This window comes from Alligator sinensis, unplaced genomic scaffold (genome assembly GCF_000455745.1).
Source record: "Alligator sinensis unplaced genomic scaffold, ASM45574v1 scaffold60_1, whole genome shotgun sequence".
Lineage (NCBI taxonomy): Eukaryota > Metazoa > Chordata > Crocodylia > Alligatoridae > Alligator > Alligator sinensis.
The window spans coordinates 63,023-82,482 of NW_005841858.1; the positions used below are offsets into that span (position 1 = coordinate 63,023).

At 41.4% G+C, this 19,460-nt stretch overlaps 1 long non-coding RNA gene across 1 annotated transcript in view; it reads right to left on the reverse strand.

Annotated features, from left to right (window-relative positions):
- Positions 1-19,460, reverse strand: part of LOC102379570 — a 35,528-nt gene that overhangs the window by 9,618 nt on the left and 6,450 nt on the right. The window contains exon 2 of the long non-coding RNA XR_322977.1: positions 12,233-12,336. This is a non-coding gene — a long non-coding RNA (uncharacterized LOC102379570). The remainder of the gene's footprint in view (positions 1-12,232; positions 12,337-19,460) is intronic.

A 19,460-nucleotide genomic window follows, 5' to 3' on the forward strand; every position in this document is an offset into this window, starting at 1 on the left:
TTCAACATATAGAAAGAAACAGAAGAAGGAGGAAATGTTGCTAGATAAAGAGACAGAGGAAAGAACGAATGGCTGACAGAAATGGGAAGAAAGAAAAATATATGAGGAGGATTTGTTGCGTCAGTTATGGAAGGAGGATTACAAAATGGAAGAGGAGAATGAACAACAAGACACTAGGGGTGTGTGAAGCGGCCCTATTCGATTTGGATTTGGCCTGAATCAGGGACAGTGATATGATTAAATGATTTGGATCACTGTCCCTGATTCGATTTGACTGAATCCAAATCTAAAGATTCGATGCTTATTCAGAGAACCAACAATTCGGACATAAACACAGCTTGCAAAGTTTTTTCTATATAACATGAGGTAGCAGGCACAGCTCATGATTGCTGCAATGCTGGGGCACATGGAGTATCCCACAGGAGTGCAGGGGACCCCTCCACGTGCTTGATGGTGAACCTGGAAGTTGACCGGAAGTACTTCTGATCCACTTCCAGGTCTGCCCTCCCCTTCCCTCTCCTCGCACCTCCCCAACTCGGCAATCTGCCCTTGGTGCCCCACCCCCCAACTTAGGAGGCACCAGTCACCAAGCTGGGGAGCACCCTGGCAAACCTAGAAGTGGACCAGAATGGCTTCTGGTCCACTTTCAGGTCTGCTGCCGAGTGCACTGGGGAGCCCCCCATGCTTCTGTGTGACACTCGATTTGCCCCAGCATCGCAGCACTCACGAGCCCCTGCTACCTAGAGGTACATAGAATAAACATTTAAAGCTTTCTCCATGTCTGAATCTCCAAATCGCTCCGAATCAATTTGGAGGGTTCTGATTTGATTCGGAGTGATTAAAGGGTCCTCCAATTCGATTTGGATTTGGAGATTCGGCCACCGAATTGGGCCAAATCTCTGCTGAATCAAATTGAGGATCGAAGCTTTGCACAGCCCTACAAGACACAGCATTTAGGTTGGTAAATATGGTCTGTTCATCCTCCTTTATTTCTTCAGCTCGCCTAGCAGATATCACCTGTCTCTATAAATTTGAAGAAGGATGGGATGACTGTTTTGAGTGTCTGTGTTATATAATACAGCTAGCTACTGCAGATTCTAGTTACAAATTTGAGAAAAATACTCAAACTTCATGACAACTGAAAACAGATAATCATCTAGGCCCCTAGCAAGTTAGGATGGCTTTTTCTTTAAAAAAAAAAAATCTAATTAAGAGACCCTACACAAGCAGCTGGATTTCATTTTTTTTAAAAAGAAGAATGGTAACCTATAAACAGCTTCCCCCTACACCCCCAATATTAAAGGGGTCACTAAGTTTTGAGCAACATCTAAAAAAACCCCCAAACAAAACAAACATTTTACTATCCACTTCTTCAATCCTGAGGCCAGTCCTATGCATGTTGTTATGTTGTACAGTGGACTAATATGTGGGGAGCAAAGCAGAAGCCTGATAAAACTAGCCCATCTCAAGCTAAAGGCAGCTCACTCCCTTCAGAAACATGCATTTTGCAGTCTTCAAGTATAAGTTTGAAGACCCTTCTAAGAGATGCTAAGGGGTATCCTGGAGACCCCAGCTGCTTCTGCAGCTGGAGAGACTTGGGGGGTAACAGCTGGATAGGAGGAACCAGGGGACTTGAAATTAACACCTTGCAGACTGAATGAAACTTACAGGCCTCAAGTTGGATAGGCTCGCTTTAGGAGTTTTTCACTTTACCGGTCTAATGTGTGGGCATGACAGCTGGTAACAAAGAAAAGGTCTGATCTCCAATATATTTAGCTGGAGATGAAAGATAAAACTGAAAAAGAAAAAGCTATTTTGTAGGTTCCTTCCTCTTAGTGACTAACTTACACAATAAGACATTTTCCAACATTTCTCTGTTAGAAAGAATGCCAATTTACACAGAAATATTTTAGTTTCAAAGAATCTTATGACAGAACCCAGGGAAATTTCAAAGCTTGATTTGCTTGATTCCATAGCAGACATCCCTCTCTAGCTCATCAGCAGTTCGTGAACTGTAAGAGCAGAGATCTCCATGGCTCCACAAGGTCTTCATCTCCAAAAAAACCTTACCATATGAGTTGCCTCACAGTTGCAGATTATAGGTCTCCCAGGGTCTACAACCTCCAGGGCAATCGCATATACTTCCCAGTCAGAAGCTGGGAAGTCCTAGTAACCACAGCTGATCTGGAAACAACAGAGCTTGGGTTCTCATTGAAAATTTTCTAAATGAAATTTCAAATTAAACATTTTAAAGCACCATTCCAGAATCTTTCTTTCCATTCCTTTTTTTATTTTTCCTCAAGTCTTTAAAGGATAAAGTTATTATTTTCCAAAGGATGAAATTCTGACTTTTGACCCGCTCTTTTAAATTTGCTCTATAACCTTCTACATGGACCACAACTTCTGAGCAGAGCTCAGCAACATCAACAATTTTGCTGTTCTTTGTTATGGTTGTTTGTTGATATTTTAATAAAATACAGAGTAAATCTACTGGATGTAGAGCCCAGGTTAGACGGAGAGCCTCTGACAATTTTTACATGAAGCAGTTCATAGGATATGCACAAAGAATGAACAAAAATTAATAAAAGGTTATTTACAGTTTGTGGGTGAAACCATGCCGAAGTTCAGTAAGAATTTCTCCACAGTGAGGAATGAGCCTGTACTGTAGGATTTGATTTAACGTGGATGGTAGCCAAGTCTTGACATTTTTTTTCTTTAATAGGAGAAGACATTTATTTAAAGATATAAAAATACCAATGAATTGAACAGTAAACATAATGAGACAGGTAGTTCAAAGTGCAGGGTAATGTTCCTGTACATGGAAAATGACTGCTGGATGCCTGAGGTCACTCTTGCTGAAGCTGAGGAAGCAGCAGGCATGATAGATGAATTGCACATCTGTAATTTACCAGCAGTTTGAGAGAAAAAGACAATAAAAAATTCATATGCTGAAGGTACAAAGAGTCTTTCATCTCAAGTTAAAATGTTCTGCTAACTCAAGCTGCAGAATGTATTAACCAGAGATTCAGATAAACAAGCCCCTGTATGAAACTACTCCAGTTATGCATTCAGATGACTTTACCCTGTGAGGTTACTGATGCATGAATGTTAACATTTGCAATATGATCTGCAAACCTCTGATTTCTCAAATCATAGATTTATTGTAGTTAAATAAAAGCACAGTACTTGCAAATCTACCTGTCTATGGATTTTTAAGTCAAGTAGGCCATGACCTCTGTTAATTAATCTGTAGCAATTTGTTTGACATTCTAAACTATGGTATTAGCCTCATTAGTTATATTGCTTTAAAATTTAGTGTAGGATTGGTATAGGTTTGGAAAGAGAAAAAGAGACATACCTCAGATAAAAGGGAACATTACACATTTAAGCACAACGTATAATCCTTCTCTTTGATTCTTAATTCTTGGTTGTTTCCAGAGAGGAAAGAATTCGCAACCAGTGGAAGTTAAATTTTAATCTATGTTATTTTAAGAGTCAAGAAGACTTTTTATGACATACAGGATTTAGCTGAGCTTGAGGAAGATTGGCAAAACTTAGATGCCTTTGAAAGGTTTCTTTATTCTTTCATATTTAGCCATCTTAGATTATTCACATTTTAAGGTCACAGTGTCATAGAGAATTAGGGCTGGAAAGGACCTCCAGAAGCCATCTAGTCCAATTCCCTGCCTGAGGTAGGATGATCCCTATCCAAACCATCCTGAATAACCATAATCTAAACTGTACATAAGACTACCATCAATGCTGACCGAACACTGTAACCTGCCACAGGTAAAGCAAGGGAGCAATGGCAGCCAGTGTCCTGCTTCTGTAACATGTTGTCAATATAAACTCAAAAGATCCTAGGTAGAGGCCCCCTCTCCCCCCCCCCACTACAGAGGAAGGCAAAAACCCCTGCAGTCTGTACCAACCTGACCAGACCATGGGGTAAAATTATTTCTTGACCCCAGATATGGTGATTGGTCTAATCCTGAGCTGAGGGGCAAGACCCTCTATCTGGGAACCTTTGGCTTTGCTTCTAGCAAGAGAATTGGCACACTCTAGTTGAAGTCCCCAGCCTTAGCTGTAACCAACACCCAATGCCTCTGGGGAGGCTTAAAAACAGCAGGGGGCGAGGAAGGGCAGCGGTTGTCCAACCTCTTCTTGAACACCTCCAGTGATGGAGAGTCCACAACTTCCCTAGACAGTCTATTCCACTGCCTCACTTTTCTAACAGTGAAGAAGTTTCTCTGGATATCCAATCTAAATGTAGTTTGCTGCAACTTCAAGCCATTAGTCTGTGTCCCCCACCCTGCAACAAGAGAGAAAAGGTGCTTTCCTTCTTCTTTATCACAGTCCTTCAAGTATTTAAAGACTACTATCATGTCCCCTTCTTTAAATGTCTTTTCCATGAGCTGAACATACCTAGGTCTTTTACCCTCTATTTGTAGAACTTGCCTTCCAAGCCTTTGATCATCTTTGTCACCTGCCGCTGGACCCTTTCTAACTTTTCCATGTCTTTTTTAAAACTGTGGAATCCAAAACTGCACACAGTACTCCAGATGAGGCCTAACCAATGCCAAGTAGAGAGGCAATATCACCTCCCAAGTCTTGCACCTAATGCTTCTGATGCAGTCCAAAACTGCATTCGCCTTTTGTGCAGCTGCATCACACTGCAGAGTCGTATTGAGTTTGTGGTCTACCAAGACTCCCAAGTCCTTTTTCAGAGAGCTGACACCCAGCCAGGTGCCCCCCATTTTGTATTTGTGTTTTTGATTGTTTCTTCTGAGGTGCAGCACCTTACATTTGTCCACACTGAACTTCATCCTGTTAGCTATAGCCCTACTTTCCAATTTGTCATTTTCTTTATGAATTACACTTGCATCATCCAACACATTCATCTTTCCCAGTTTTGTGCTGTCTGCAAACTTGCTCAAGAAGTTTTCTACGTCAGCATCTAAATAATTAATAAACATGTTGAACAGCACTGAGTCAAGGACAGATTACTGTGGGACTCCACTCAAAATCTCCTACCATTCTGACATGGGCCCATTAATAATTATGCTTTCCTTGCAGTTATTGAGTCAGTTATCTATCCACCTTGTAGTAGTTTTATCCAGCCCACATTTCAACAGTTTGTTTATAAGAAGGTTGTGTAGGACCTTATCAAAAGCATTCCTGAAGTCCAGATACACTATAAATTGACAGAATTCCCTTCATCCACCCAAGCAGTTGCTTTCTTAAAGAAGGAGATCAGGTTTGCTTGACATGATTTGTTTTCCATAAGTCCATGCTGGTTGCTTGCAATCAGCCTGTCCTCCTTCCTTATATGATCCAGTAACTTAACAGGTATTCCCAGGTGAGGCTAACTGGTCTGTAGTTCCCCTGTGGGTCCTCCTTCTTGCCTTTTTTAAAGGAGAGGCATTATGTTGACCTTTTTCCAGTTGTCTGGTACTCTCTTGACTTTATGAAGATCATTGCCAAGACCTCCAAGATCTCTTCTGCCAGTTCCTTCCAGACCCTGGGATGAGGTTCATCCAGCCCTGCTGTCTTAAATTCATTCAGACCCAAAAAAAGATTTCTGAACATCTGTTTTATCATCTCCTTTCTCATCTTACCCCCTTTTTTATCCATATAATCTCTATTAGGTGTCTGGCAGTTTAAAAAATTTTAGAAGACTGATGCAAAGTATCTGTTGAGTAGCTCCACCTTCTTTGAATCTTCAGTTAGGAGTTCCCCCTGGCTTGTTAACAAAGGATCCACAGCTTCCCTGGTCCCTCTTTTCTGGCCATCATACTTAGAGAACCTCTTCTTGTCATCCTTAATGACCTTTGCCAGATGCAGCTTATTCTTTATTTTTGCCTTCCTAATTTTGTCCCTGCAAGTTCTTACTATTTCCTGATATGTATCCTTGGTGACCTGCCCATTCTTCCATTGCCTGTGTGCTTTCTTTCTGCATTTAAGGCATTTTAGAAGCTCCTTGTGCATTTTTTTGGTCTCTTGCCATTCCTGTGCTTCCATCATTTTGGGGCAGTTTATTCTTGGGCTTCCAATGTATCCCTTAGAAGCTCCCAGCCCTCCAGGGTGCATTTATCCTTCAATTTATTCTCCCATGACACCATGCCTATTAGGTCCATTTATATGTTATGATTCAAATTCATAAATATAAATCATTTCAAACAGCTTGCCATATTATTTAGCACCAAAATCTATTCATTTTCAGTTCATGGCAAACTACAATGTACAAAGTGGCTTGGACAAAATAAATGTTTTGTTGCCATCTCTTGCACTTTTACTGCCACCATTCAAATATTAGATACTCTCCTAATGCTCTAGCTTCTGGAGTCAGGTGATTGAGGGGAGTCTGTCAACATTCATTTATCAATTAAAGTAAATTTCAGATCCTCAGGACTGAAGAGAAAAGCTGAAAATGGAACCTGAACTAGAAGCTCAGAAACCAGGGAACAAACTGAGAGCCATGACTGTTTTATCGCTTCCTCTTTCTTTCTTTCATATGGCTTTGGGAGCAAGAGCTATTGTCACAGTTTTCATTCCAAATTCCCCAACCAGACCAATGCCCTGCTGGAAAGCAAGTAACTCCAGGATGTTACCCGCAAACTTGTATCTGAGGCAGGATGCTATTATGTGCTCCATGGTTTCATTAGGGTTTCCACAGTCACAGCCAGGTGAGGTTTTTAGGCACCACATGTACATCAGCTGGCCACACTGGCCATGTCCACTGAGTATCCTATTAAGGGTTGTCAACATGCTCCATGGAAGGTGGAAGCCTGGTTGTTCCAATGTTGGGTCAGAAACAAGGTGGTTATTTGGGAAAGTGTTTCTTGCCCATACTTTCCTCCAAGATTGTTTGGTGTTGTGGTATAGGAGGTACTCAATTCATGTCCAAAAAGCTTTTTGCGAAAGCATGTGATGAGTTGGGAGATCTTGAAGGTCTCTGTGGATAGGAAGGTCTGGATTACTTGTGATACGCACTCTCTGCATGTTACTGCATCCCATTGAATAGAGGGAGAAATAATGTTTGAAAGTACTGGTAGCCAACTGCACTGGAGTTGATATCAAAGTTCCAGACATAGTCCTTGTTAATGAGTAGAGTTGTGTGTCATTGAATTTGGTACGTTGACTTGAGGGCCAGATGGGTGCACAGTACTCAGCTGTTGAGAAGACCAGGGCTATGGCAGAAGTGCAGGGGATGGCAACTTTTGCACCCCAGCTTGTGCTGGCAAGCTTTTGGATGATGTTCACTTGTGCTTTTCTTTTCATGGCAGCCTTTTGGAGGCGATAATGGTATGTTAGGGAGCAGTGAAGGGTCACCCTAAGGTAGGTAAGAGTCATGGGTCATGACGCACTTTTTCTCCACAGAAGGTAACACTGAGGGTGTTATGTGCTTTGTGATTGTTAAGATGGAATGCGGAGATGAAGGACTTGGTTGTAGTCTCCATTTATGAAAGTATTCAGCAATTATTGATAAGTCAGAGTTCAGTGTGGCTTCAATATACTGAAAAGATTTTGTTCATGTGGTCAAAGCAATATTGTTGGTGTAGATAAATGTCCACAAGGACATATAGGGTATATCACTTACGTAGATGTTTAAAAGTGTCAGTGCTAGAACACTGCCCTGTGGGAGACAATTGTTAAGTGTTCTTGGAGTGCTGACCTGATCTTGTAGGTAGACCTTCATCCTCCTGTTGCTCATCAAAGTCCACAGCAGCCAGAGTGATTTGGCACATGGCAGCAGCAGGGACAGTTTGAGCATCAGTCCGTGTTTCCACACGGTATCATAGATCTTTCCTCAGCCGATGAAAGTGACCCTGGTCTTAAGTTTATGATAAAAAACAGCCATGATGTTTGTAGTGATGGCAAAACTCACTATACTTAAAGCCAGCATCATAATTTTGAGATGGTGATATCTTGCAAGATAATTTGTCAAATCAGTTCACAAATTTGGTGCATTAGCAGCTTCCTGGCTGCTCATAACTATTAAACAGCAGTTACCAAAATCATGGGTTCCTTTAAAAAAAATGGCTCCCCAACTGACCACCATAGCTACCTTCATGCCACCAGCTTTCACCCTAACCACATTACTGGATCCATCATCTATAGCCAAGCTCTACATTACAACTGCACCTGCTCTAATCCTACCAACTATGATGAAAAACTTAAAGATTTGGAGCAAGGATTCCTACAGTTCCAATACAATCCCAAAACTGTAGCTACTCAAATCAACAAAGCCAGATTCAGATCTTACTCCAACCTACTACAATACCAACCCGTCACCTACAATGCCCATCTTATAGACCTTAGACACAACATTAATAATGTCCAACTCCTGGAAAAGGTGGACTGTCTCATGGTAGTCATGGGAAACAAATCTATCCTGGCTTGCAGACAGACCCCAAAATTCAAATGACATCTCTCAAGCAAGAAGCTAACTGACTCCCATCCTCACCGAGGCACAAGGCCTTGCAATGGATCCAAATACCTGTTATGTCCACACATAAATAACATCAATACAGGCCGCATCATCACACTAAATAACAAGGAATACAACTTCTGAAGTTCATTTACTTGCAACTCTACCAATATCATACATGACATGACCTGCTTACAGTGCCCCTCTGTCGTCTAAATTGCACAAACAGGGCAATTTCTATACATAGGAATGAATGAATACTGATCTGACACCAGTTGCAGAAAGACACGAAGGTCTGTGTCAGAATACTTTATCCTCCTTGGACACTCCTTTATTGAATTTATGATTGCTGTTCTCAAGCAGCAAAATTTTTAAAACTAGTTTGAACAGGAAATCACAGAACAAGAAGTCATTCATAAAATGGATTGTGTTAAGTACGGTTAAACAGGGACTATGGATTCTTATCCGATTACCTAGATTAGTTTATGTGACCCTATGGGTTATGTTCCTATGGGTTTTTTGCTTGTACACCTCTCTCAGCACTGCCCTCCTTCCCTCTCTTCCTTGCCCTCCTCTTTTCCCATCTTTTGTATTCAAATCACTCGCTCCACTTCATACGCTTCTCTATGCTGTACTTTTACAGGACCTGATGAAGTGAACCCAAGTTCACAGAAGCCTGTGCTCTCTCTCTCTAATCTTATTTATTTAGTCTATAAAGATGCATATCTACACTGCCTTCTACAAGTCTTAACTGCTGTCTGCTTATGGAATGGTAATGTAAGAGCGATGATCGAGAAATTATCCTCAGGTCTGAGAAAGAACATCTTGCATGCAAAACCTTGTTTAACTTTATCTTAATGACTAGGGCCATGCAAAATTTCCCTGGCTGTTTTGTTTTGACACTGTTTTGACTCACTGTGAGCTCAAAACAGCAAAATTGAAACAAAATGAAAGACTTCGAAACAGACTTGAAACAAAACAAGGGTGCTTGAAACATTTCAAAAAGTTTCTAAATGTTTCAAGTTTCAAAGCTGAAGCTGGGCTTGCTTGCAGGGAAACAGAAACTAAGGAGAGGGAGGGGGAGGAAGGGGGAAGGACTGCTCTGATATTGACTATATAGCTGGCCAGTGACTGTGATCCTTCCCTGAGGTCCATACCAATCCCAGTGTTCTGGGGGAGGGATAGAAAAACAACATAAAAAGCCCCATTGTTTGAACTGAGCTGCTTTCTGCCTTGGGGTCAGTTACTGAGCTGTGTCTTCCAGCAGCTCAGCAGCATCAGAAAAAGGCTATCATTCATTTCCTACTTGCTAGCCTAGCAAGTGGGATTTAGCAACACCTTTTGCTTTCCATACCCTTTTATTTTATTATTATATTCATTCATTCCTTTCAATTTATTTCTCCCCCAAAATCCTCTTTTTGTTTTTGTTAGTCTATTTTAATTCTTTTCCCCCAGAAAAGAAATCTATGTTTTCTCTCAGTGTGCATTCATTCACTGTACAGGGAAGCACAGCATATATTGCATGTTATAATATAGAATTTATACAGGAACACATACATGCATTTATATATTTTATTTATTACATAAATACACATACATATACAATTATCTACATATATTACATAAATCATATTACTTTACAGAAGACCACACAGATTTTCCAGCACACCAAGGCAGACACTATGAAACACACCATGAAGTGTGTTGGAAAGCATGAACGTTGCATGGCCCCAGGGGGGGGGGGCACGGTGAGCTCCTGCAAGTGGTGGCAGAGCTGTTGGCAGCAGGAGTGTGTCAGTGGCAAGTGGGGAGCTCCTGCAGACAGCTGCAGCACTGTTGTCAGGGGGGGGTGGTGGTGAGCACCTGCAGATGCCAGCCTGTCCCATACCCCCTGATGCTTCCATTTCCATTTCCACTGATGACTTTCTTGCCTACATTGCATGCCAGCCTCTGGCTTCTTTACTATTTCTTCCATCCAGGAACAGCACACACACAAACTGCAGGTGCTTCCTCAGCCTGACAAAGGGTTTTTCAACCCAAAAGCTTGTTAAGCTATATTTCTCCAACTATTCAGCTGGTCTACTAAAAGTTATCAGATTGAACCAAAGAACCTTGTCTGCCAGTGCCATGTCCTTAGACCAACACCCCTAGCACCTGTCCCCAGTCAGCTGACCAGAAGGACACGTGGCCCTGGGCACATCTAAGCCCCAGGGCTGGGGCTGGCAGGTAGAGTTCTCTGGCAGCTGCTGGAGAAGATGCTCCTGCAGGAAAGGAAAGAAAGTCTCTGTTCACAGTATGGCTGCCTGAGATGCTGCTACTGCTACTGTGCTGCTTGCTTACCTGTGGTTATTTAAAGTGATGGACCAGGATGGGGCTGTAGGGGAGGAGGAAACCTCACTGGGGTACACTACTGTGTCATGTAGAGGCCCCAGTGTTAGTGAGGGCATGCCTTAACACACACACAAAGTCACACGTGTCACGAGTTTTGCTTGTCAGCAGCTTGAGTTGCAGGTTCCCAGAAATCCCTGCACCCATCTTCTTGAAACTTGATGGGCTTTGTGCTCTCAGCAGGGGCTACCCTCCCTCCTGTTTTCATTTGAATCAGGCAAGAAATGACAAAGTTATAGGCAGTTTCATGATTCCCCATTATAGCCTATGGGAGAAACGTTGAAAACAGCAAAACAGTTTTGACTAAACAAAATGGAACAGTGCTTTGAAATGAAACTAAGTGTCAAAATGAAACACCGTCCCTTCAAAACGCAAAATGGAAGTCAAAATGAAACAGTGCTGTTTTGCACAACTGTACTAACGACACAGTAGGTCCAATAGAAGATATCACCCTAAGAAATCCTTGCGTCTTCCATCTACTTACAGAAAGCAGAGTTTAGCTTCTGGTCTTCTACTTCTGTTAAATCAGCTTCAGTATAGACCCTTAGACTTGCTGTTCACTGCTGACATTACAGGAAACAATCGCATTATCTAGAACTATGTCTAGAAGTTACAGGTATTGGTCTGCAGGGAGAGGAACAGGACTACATCCATCTATATTTTAATACTTGCATGACTATTCTTATGCCTGCAGTGACCATCTAAGCACAGATATGGACAAATTATACAGATAAAAATCTCTAAAGCTTCCAATTCTGCCTTCACAAGTTATTCCGGTGAAGCATCTGCATTTTAAATAATCAGTTTGTTCCATTTCTATCCCACTCACAAAGCATTCCCACTTAGTTCAGTGAATTTTCTGGGGGGGTTTCTTTTGGACATCCATGCTCTCAGAGGGATAGAGAAACAGTTGGATGATTATTTTGTGGCTGATTGCAGGCAGAAGCAGCACAAAGTATTTATTTAATATGGAAGCAAATTAATCCATTCCAACACCAGTATGAGAATGCTGCTTTTCTTGGGTTGAATACTGCTGTTTTTTTAGACAGAACACAGATTCAGATAACAGCTACTTGAGCATGTAAGTTAGAACTGTTAATAGCATGCAGTGTTTGGTACTAGCTTCTGGGAAGGGCTTTAAAAAGACACAACCCACAGGCAATCATTTTCAGACAAACATGAATTATAATTTCTTGCTAACTACAAGCAATTCATTTTCCGAAGAAGAGAAGTTGCATGCAGTCTACACAGCTGTCTTGCTGCATTGTATTAGGCTTCAGAAACAAGGCCTCAAAGCATCAAAAACTTAAATGCGTCAGAAAAATATTTTCTATTCTTTTTAATCAGTAAAAAACAAACAAACAAACAAACAAACACACACTCTTGCTTCTAAAATGAGTGAGCAAAATGTCTTACTTTTAGAAATGGAATATACTTCTTTCCTCTTGCTTCCTTCAGTGCTACCAGGTATAGGACTGAGAAAAAATTATGTCTTCTTATATGATCACTTTTCTCACATTCTTCCATGGAAAAAAAAGAAAGCAAATTATTTTGATTAAATTAGCTTATCTTACAGGTTTTTAGATCAATGGTTAAATTTACTTTACAGCATATATAAATATATTTTGGATTTAACCTTTGAAACCACCTGGATCAACACTGAAGAGCAAGATCTTAAAAGACTTAAGAAAGTGTGCTTTTGCTTTCAGCAAGAAGGTAATGTATTTCCCTGGTTTTTCCTATGTGCAATATTCTACCCAATTATATCAATTACTGTCTTAGTTGTCCACTCTGTAGAACATAACTGGTTTCCTTAGATTGACTCAGTCTCCTCTGAATGTTGCAGAATGTCTGAAATGCCATGACAGACTCTGATTACATATGTATATCCTTTGAAGCAGTTTGAAACTATTTTCAAATGCTGGATATAGGCAAAGCAGTATAGAGTATGTGACACCAGTGCTTTGCAAATTGCAAAATAATTTCTAAGTTCTGTTCAAGATGCCACTTGCATCAAATTCATCATGATTTAGGACTTATCCTATATCTCATCCTTAGCGCTAAGTTCTTGGCTCAACTTCTTTCCCTCCTGGCTCAGTAGTTCTTTCTTTCTCATTCACGAAAGATCAATGTAAGGCCCACTAAAGTTGAAAGGAGTTTTTTAATCGACTTAATGGGAGCAGGATGAAGCAGGTACCACTTTCCTGAAAGTCCTATTCTTTGCATCTATGGGCCTATCTATATCATGGCAGCATGTCCTAGAAAGAATGGGGCCAAGCATACCTGCTCACTACTGATGTATTTGGGTCCTGGAAGTTTTCTAGAGTTACTGGTCTGCGCTCATCTTTCACCTGCCTGCTGGAGACAAACCTATAGCAGCCTCACTGGTGAACTTCTGGTTCTGAAATGCATCAGATGACTCATGTGGGTAGGACATTCTCAACTTACCCTCTGTTTAAGTACTGTAAAAAGAAGGTTACAGCAAGGCTATAGTTTTTATACCCCTCAACCCCAAAACTAGCTGGGCTCCTCCATATGAACATAAGTTAGTATGATCACAAAAAGGTTAGCTTAAGCAACTAACAAAATCTACTTCTATATATTATATTATTTCGCAAAATAAATGTTGATGGTGTCAATTTACTAGAAATGAAATTTCATAAATGCTCTCATTAAAATAATGTTTAACAAATACATCTTTCATGTGGTTGCATTTTCAATATTTCAATTGTGCTTTAAATATTTTAGAACTGCCTGAGTTTTCCTTCGCCGAGTCTTAGTAAAATTATTTTACCAATATTCATTATTGATAAAGGTGGATAAGATTTTAAAACATGCGTTTGAACTAACACTTAGCCCATTTAAGGGTATTCAGATCTAACATCTTGGTTTACAACCGTCTTTATCATGAAAAGAATCAGAACACGTGAAATGATTAACGAGAAAAGAAAAGATGCCCTGGACTATTAAAAAAAAAGTTCCATGCCAACTGGGGATGCACTTCAGAAATAAAACTGAGATTGAGCAAATGTAGCTTCTGGTGGTCATGTTTAATGTCACCTTTAATTGACATCTAACTGATAGAAAACATAGTGATAGCAGCCTTAGAAATACCTAAGTAAGAGACAGATCAGAGGCATTAACCCAGTTCCCTGTGGACACTAGCAGCAGTATTAAGATTCTCTGGTCTGCCAACATAAGCAAGGGATTTTTTTATCCCTGTTTTGTTTTAGATGTAAAGTACAATTGAAAGACACTTCTCATATATTAGTAATGCCAACTTTTAATAATAGATGAAACGTGCCTCTAGTTTTTAATTTAAATTAGCATGTTGTGATTTTTACCTGAAGAAAAATAAGACAGGACAGGTTGTCTGTCCCCTAAAGTTAGCATTGGTTAGGAAACAAAAGGCCAGAGAAGTGTGTCCAAAGACACTTAATCTTTCCCCAGAAGCTGTACAGATTGTAGTGACACTAACTCAGTTCCCGACAAATATTCATCACTGCATATGCCAAACTAGGAAATTTGTCCATAGACCAATCCTCATGCAATGTAAAATACTGAACACTAGAGCTATGTGAAATTTTGATGGGTGTTTCATTTCAAAGCTGTTTCAATGTATTTAGAGCTCGAAACAGCAAAATCGAAACTAAATAAAAGGATTTGAAATGAAAAGAGGGCACTCAAAATGTTTTGAAAGTTTCAAAATGTTTCTCGTTTCAATGCCAGGCTTTGCTTGCAGCTAAACAGAAACTAAGGAGAGGGAGGGGGCAGAGGGGGAAACAACTGCCCTGATATTGACATCTAGCTCCTGATTCAATTCCTCAGCTCTCTGATCACTTCCCCTATCTCCCCCTGGGGGGCACAGGCCCCCGCTCTGTGTGCAGGGTTTCAGCAGGCTGCTGCTGCAGGCTGGTATCAGCAGCAGCCACTCGGTGCAGCCCACATCAAGCTCCAGAAAGACTGCAGTGCTGCCACTGACCCAGCCTGCAGCAGCAGCCTGCTGAAGCCTGGCGCACAGATCCTGGGGCCAGCACCCCTCAGAAAGAACTGGGGGAATGATCAGAGAGCTGGGGAATTAAACCTGAACATTCCCCCAGTTCCCGGTTCAATTCCCCAGCTCCTTGATCTTTCCCCCAGCTCTTTGATCACTTCCCTCAGTTCTTCTAAGCTAGGAAGAACCCAGTGCTGGCGCTGGCCCCAGCTGGCAGCAACAGTCTGCTGTCAACCCATGCACAGATCTGGGGGCCCATGCCCAGGAGGACTACAGGGCTGTGCCAGACTTCTCCCAGGGAGAGTGGGCCCCCAGATCTGTGTGCAGGATGACAGCAGGCTGCCACTGTCAGCAAGTGATACGAGGTTTGCTTTGAACAGTTTGAAGTGCAGTTTCACAAAAAAAAAACCCTTCACCTATCTCCTTGATACTTGGCAGACTTCATGCCCTCAGAAGGGGCTACCATCTCTGCAATTTTCAACCAGACCAGGCAAGAAATTACAAAGTTACAGGAATTTTCATGATTCTCCATTATAGCCTATGGGCGAAATGTTGAAACAGTGAAACAGTTTCAATGAAATGAAATGGAACAGTGCTTCAAAACAGTGAAATGAAACACTGTTCCTTTGAAATGGAAGTCAAAATGAAATGTTGCTGTTTCGCACAGCCCTACTGAACACCTAACCACTGTACAACGCAATGGGAGCCATACAATCTGGGAAGGACTGCAAACAGACATTGGTACAACAGAAATTGTAGCGTCATTACAAAAAAGGGAATTCACAAATGCATTTTAGCTTTTATTGTCTCTTCAGTTCAGGTGCATCACCGTGAAAGATGTTAGAAGATAAGCCTAACAGGTTTTTATTATTTTCCCCACAAATGTAATGAAGTGAATGCTATGCTTTCCATGTTCTGAGCTGTTTCTGCAACTGAGTTTTAAAATTCATTACATGTATTTAATTTCTTTTACACTATTTTACTTTGAAAGCCCACCAGTTGCAGGGATTGATATTATTGGCACAACAAGAAGGATGCTAGCATATTGCTGAAGCCAAGCTTTCACACATTCAGCAGTTTCTGTAACTATCAAAATTTGTTACACCCATAGAATGGCCAGCTCAAAATTCGAGATGATTATTTATGCAAATATTTGGCTACTTCAATGCTCATTGGCATCTGTAACCAATAGAGTGGACAGTTCAGGGTGATAATTATCTGTAGTGACTATTTTAGTTACCATCACTTTGTCATTATTATGGTTTTTATACAAGTTATCCATCAAATGCAAAATACACACACACACACACACACACACACACACACACACACTAAAGCAGGGGTTCTCAACCTTTTTTACTAAGTGTACTCCCAGCAGTCCCCTTTTTAATAAGTGTACCCCCTGGAGGAGGGGAGTGGCACGCAGCCAGCAAGCGGCCAGTCGGTGAGAGGTTGTGTGGTGAGCAGCTGGATGGCGAGCAGGAGCAGAGAGGGAAGGGGAGGGGAGTGGTGGCAGCACAGTGCTTGTGTGGCCTGCAGAAGGGCGCCATTGCTTTTGCCCCACCCTGGCTCTGCTCCTGTGAGGCAGTGGCACTCCATCCCCTCTTAGCCCTGTGTACCACCTGGGACCTTTCAAAGTACCCCTAGGGGCACGCGCGCCCCTGGTTGACAACCTCTGCACTAAAGAATGCAGTTTCAAACATGCAAATATCCAGAAGCAGTGAAATTAATGTTGTCCAAGTAGCCTCAATTTGGTGCTCACATGCAAGGAGGCTGGAGACAGAGCACTCAAGCAGTAACTATGGGTGTCCTTAGGGCAGTTCCACTGCTTCGTTTCCAGGTTTGGCACATGAAGAGCAGAAGCATGTGTTGGGTCACACTTCTCATTAACCATCGCAGAAGTACCATGGAAGCAGTACAGTACCCAACATATATGGACTGGAGAAGGCTCAATGTAAATGGATTTGAAGAATTTAATTGTCACATTTCAACATACCCCTATGAAGCATGTGTCAATAGAACCTCTCCAAAAAACACAAAAGAACAAAACACCCAACAGCAACAGAAAAGCCCAATGAACTTCACTTATTTGAGCATGGAAAATTTTGGCCTTAATGGTTAAAGTTTGGCACAGCTATGAGCAACTGAAAACAGATTCCTGTATGTAAAGTATATGGCAACCTAACCTCATAGGTAGCATCACTAGGCTCTCTCCCATATATATCTTCCTTTAAAATAACAACATTATTGCATTGTTGCCATCATAACGCTGCTGTTCAGCTATTACGCAACATTTAGCCTCAGCTCTCAGTAAGTACATTCAGTAAGACCTCCGAGAGGGACTTCACCAGAAAGTGAAATGTTGGCGCAGCCCCTTTTGCATCAGTGCTCTGTGGGTTGGTTTAAAGGTGGGAAAAGACCCATGGCCCTTTCCCCTCTGTGGAGTAGTTTCTGTCCTTAAAGATGCACATTACACGTAATCTTTGTACCTGCCGAAGTGCTAGCACCTGGCCCTTATCCAGTGTGAAGTGGAAGTGCTTGCAGATTTCCCTATATGTTGTTGTTAGCTAGTCAGGCCAAAGGCAGGACAGCACAGCATCTGTGGTTCAGAAAGGTCTCCAAGCCTCTAATGTGCCACCCTTCTCTGCCTTCAGTGTGGCTTCAGACTAATGGGGCTAACTACCTCTTTCTATAATCTAATGAAAAATCTCGATTCTTAACACTTATCAGGACACTGGTCTGTGGGTCCTACATGGTGGATCCTCATGACCTTAAGCTTCTTTTGGTCTGTCTCAACACTGGATTTTTCTTTTGTATCTGCATGAACCTTAACCCTAAGCCTAACACTAAATCTTAATCTAGGCCTTGGATTTAACTTGGGCACAGACTTTCTTTGTTAGCATTTCACAGGTATAGGACCTTGCAGTCCAGCTGCCTTCAGGCCCGGGCCCAGGATAATCCTAGATGTGTATTATATTCTGGGGTGTATTGTATGCAAGAAATACAGTACTTATCCAGTGTAGAACAGACCTCAACTGAGCTGTCTGCCACCAGACTGTTTGATGTCTCTCCCCATCTCTCTCACTCTCTGATAAAAAAAAAAGGTGGGGGGAGTGTTTTAGCTTCATTTTGATAAGGAATTAAAAATTCTGAGACAACCTTGATTTTTTTTTAATTCTCCCCTGCCCCCTGCAATAGAATTCTTGTTTTCTAGCCAGCTCTGCAAACTAGCCTTTAACTTGCATTCAATCCTTATGTACATGCACTTACATTATTTTAATAAAGCAAAACAAAAAACCTCCAACATTCACTAAATGACAACAAGACACAGCAAGGGGTGCACAGAATCAACATTTTATGCCTACAGGTTATCATCGAACGCTCACAAAGCAGAACACTACTGAAGTTAATGGACCTCCTTGTGAGTAAGTGGCCTCTAAAGTGCATAAAGTTTGCATGGTCTAGCCCATATTGCATAGCAGGGCTTTGGAGAGGATTGGGTCATGTCTCAACTCAGCTTGACATGCATGTTTTCTGTCAAAGTAGCAGTATGGGTCTCCTCTCCCTGCCAATTAGATGTAGTTAGCAACTCCCCTTTGGGTGCTTAAAATGAACAAAACATTACCCGCAGTTTAGTAAGCATGCCAAGTTTGCCATTTTCTGACTCACAGTAAGGTAAATTGGGCAATTTTCTGTTTCCTAAAGACTGTTTTCTTTCTTAGGAATTTAATCTCTCACTGACTAGATTGTATGCATTTGCATAAATCAGTGCCTAATGGATGCAGGCAAAAGCAACAAGCTGTCACAATAAAGGCTAAGTAAAGGAAGGAAGGGTTGTCAGCAAACTCTCCAAGGTCATGAACTCTCACTAGTCCACTCTAACTCTCCTTTATATTATAATGGATGTGTCTACATGTGCATTTACACCAGCTTAAATTGACTGTGTGGTAAGCAGGAAAGTCTAGCGTGTACACACGCAGGCATTAAAGTTCATTAATGCTATGCGTAGACTGACTTGGGACCAAGTTAGTCCCAAGTCAGTCATCACACACAGTTGTACTGTGCGGTAAGGTGTCAAACATGTGTGTTACTGCATAGTAACTAATCAGGCATTAATTTGATACCTACATGAGGCAGGTATCAAATTTATGCTAAAGTCAGCATAAGATGCCATATTTACTGCACAGGACATGTGTGCATGTGTAGACACTTGCCTGTACTGTGCAGTTGTAGCAGAAAGCCCCCTTTTCCTCTTGCCTGCATTTGCTCTCCCCTCTTTGGATATGTTACTCTTTTTCTACCTTTTCTTCCTTCCTCTCTCTTTCACTTTAAGATAAGGAATTGTGTTTTAAAATTTGTATGTGTGCATTTTGTATCTCCCCTTGTATTTTGGTATTTTTATCTATTTATGTGCCATGGCATTTGTAGCTTATATTTTATACTCCTCACCTTTCAACTTTCAACTGAATGTGTTTAGTTTCATAAGTAAATTATACATTGTAACAATATTAACAAGGGCAGGAATCAAATTGCCCTTCCCTGTATCAGGCTGGCCCCTGAAAGAGCGAGTGAATCAGTGATTGAATGTGTAACGTGATTGAATGTGTAACATAGTAGCAGGCAGCAATTAACACCTGGAAGCTGCAGATC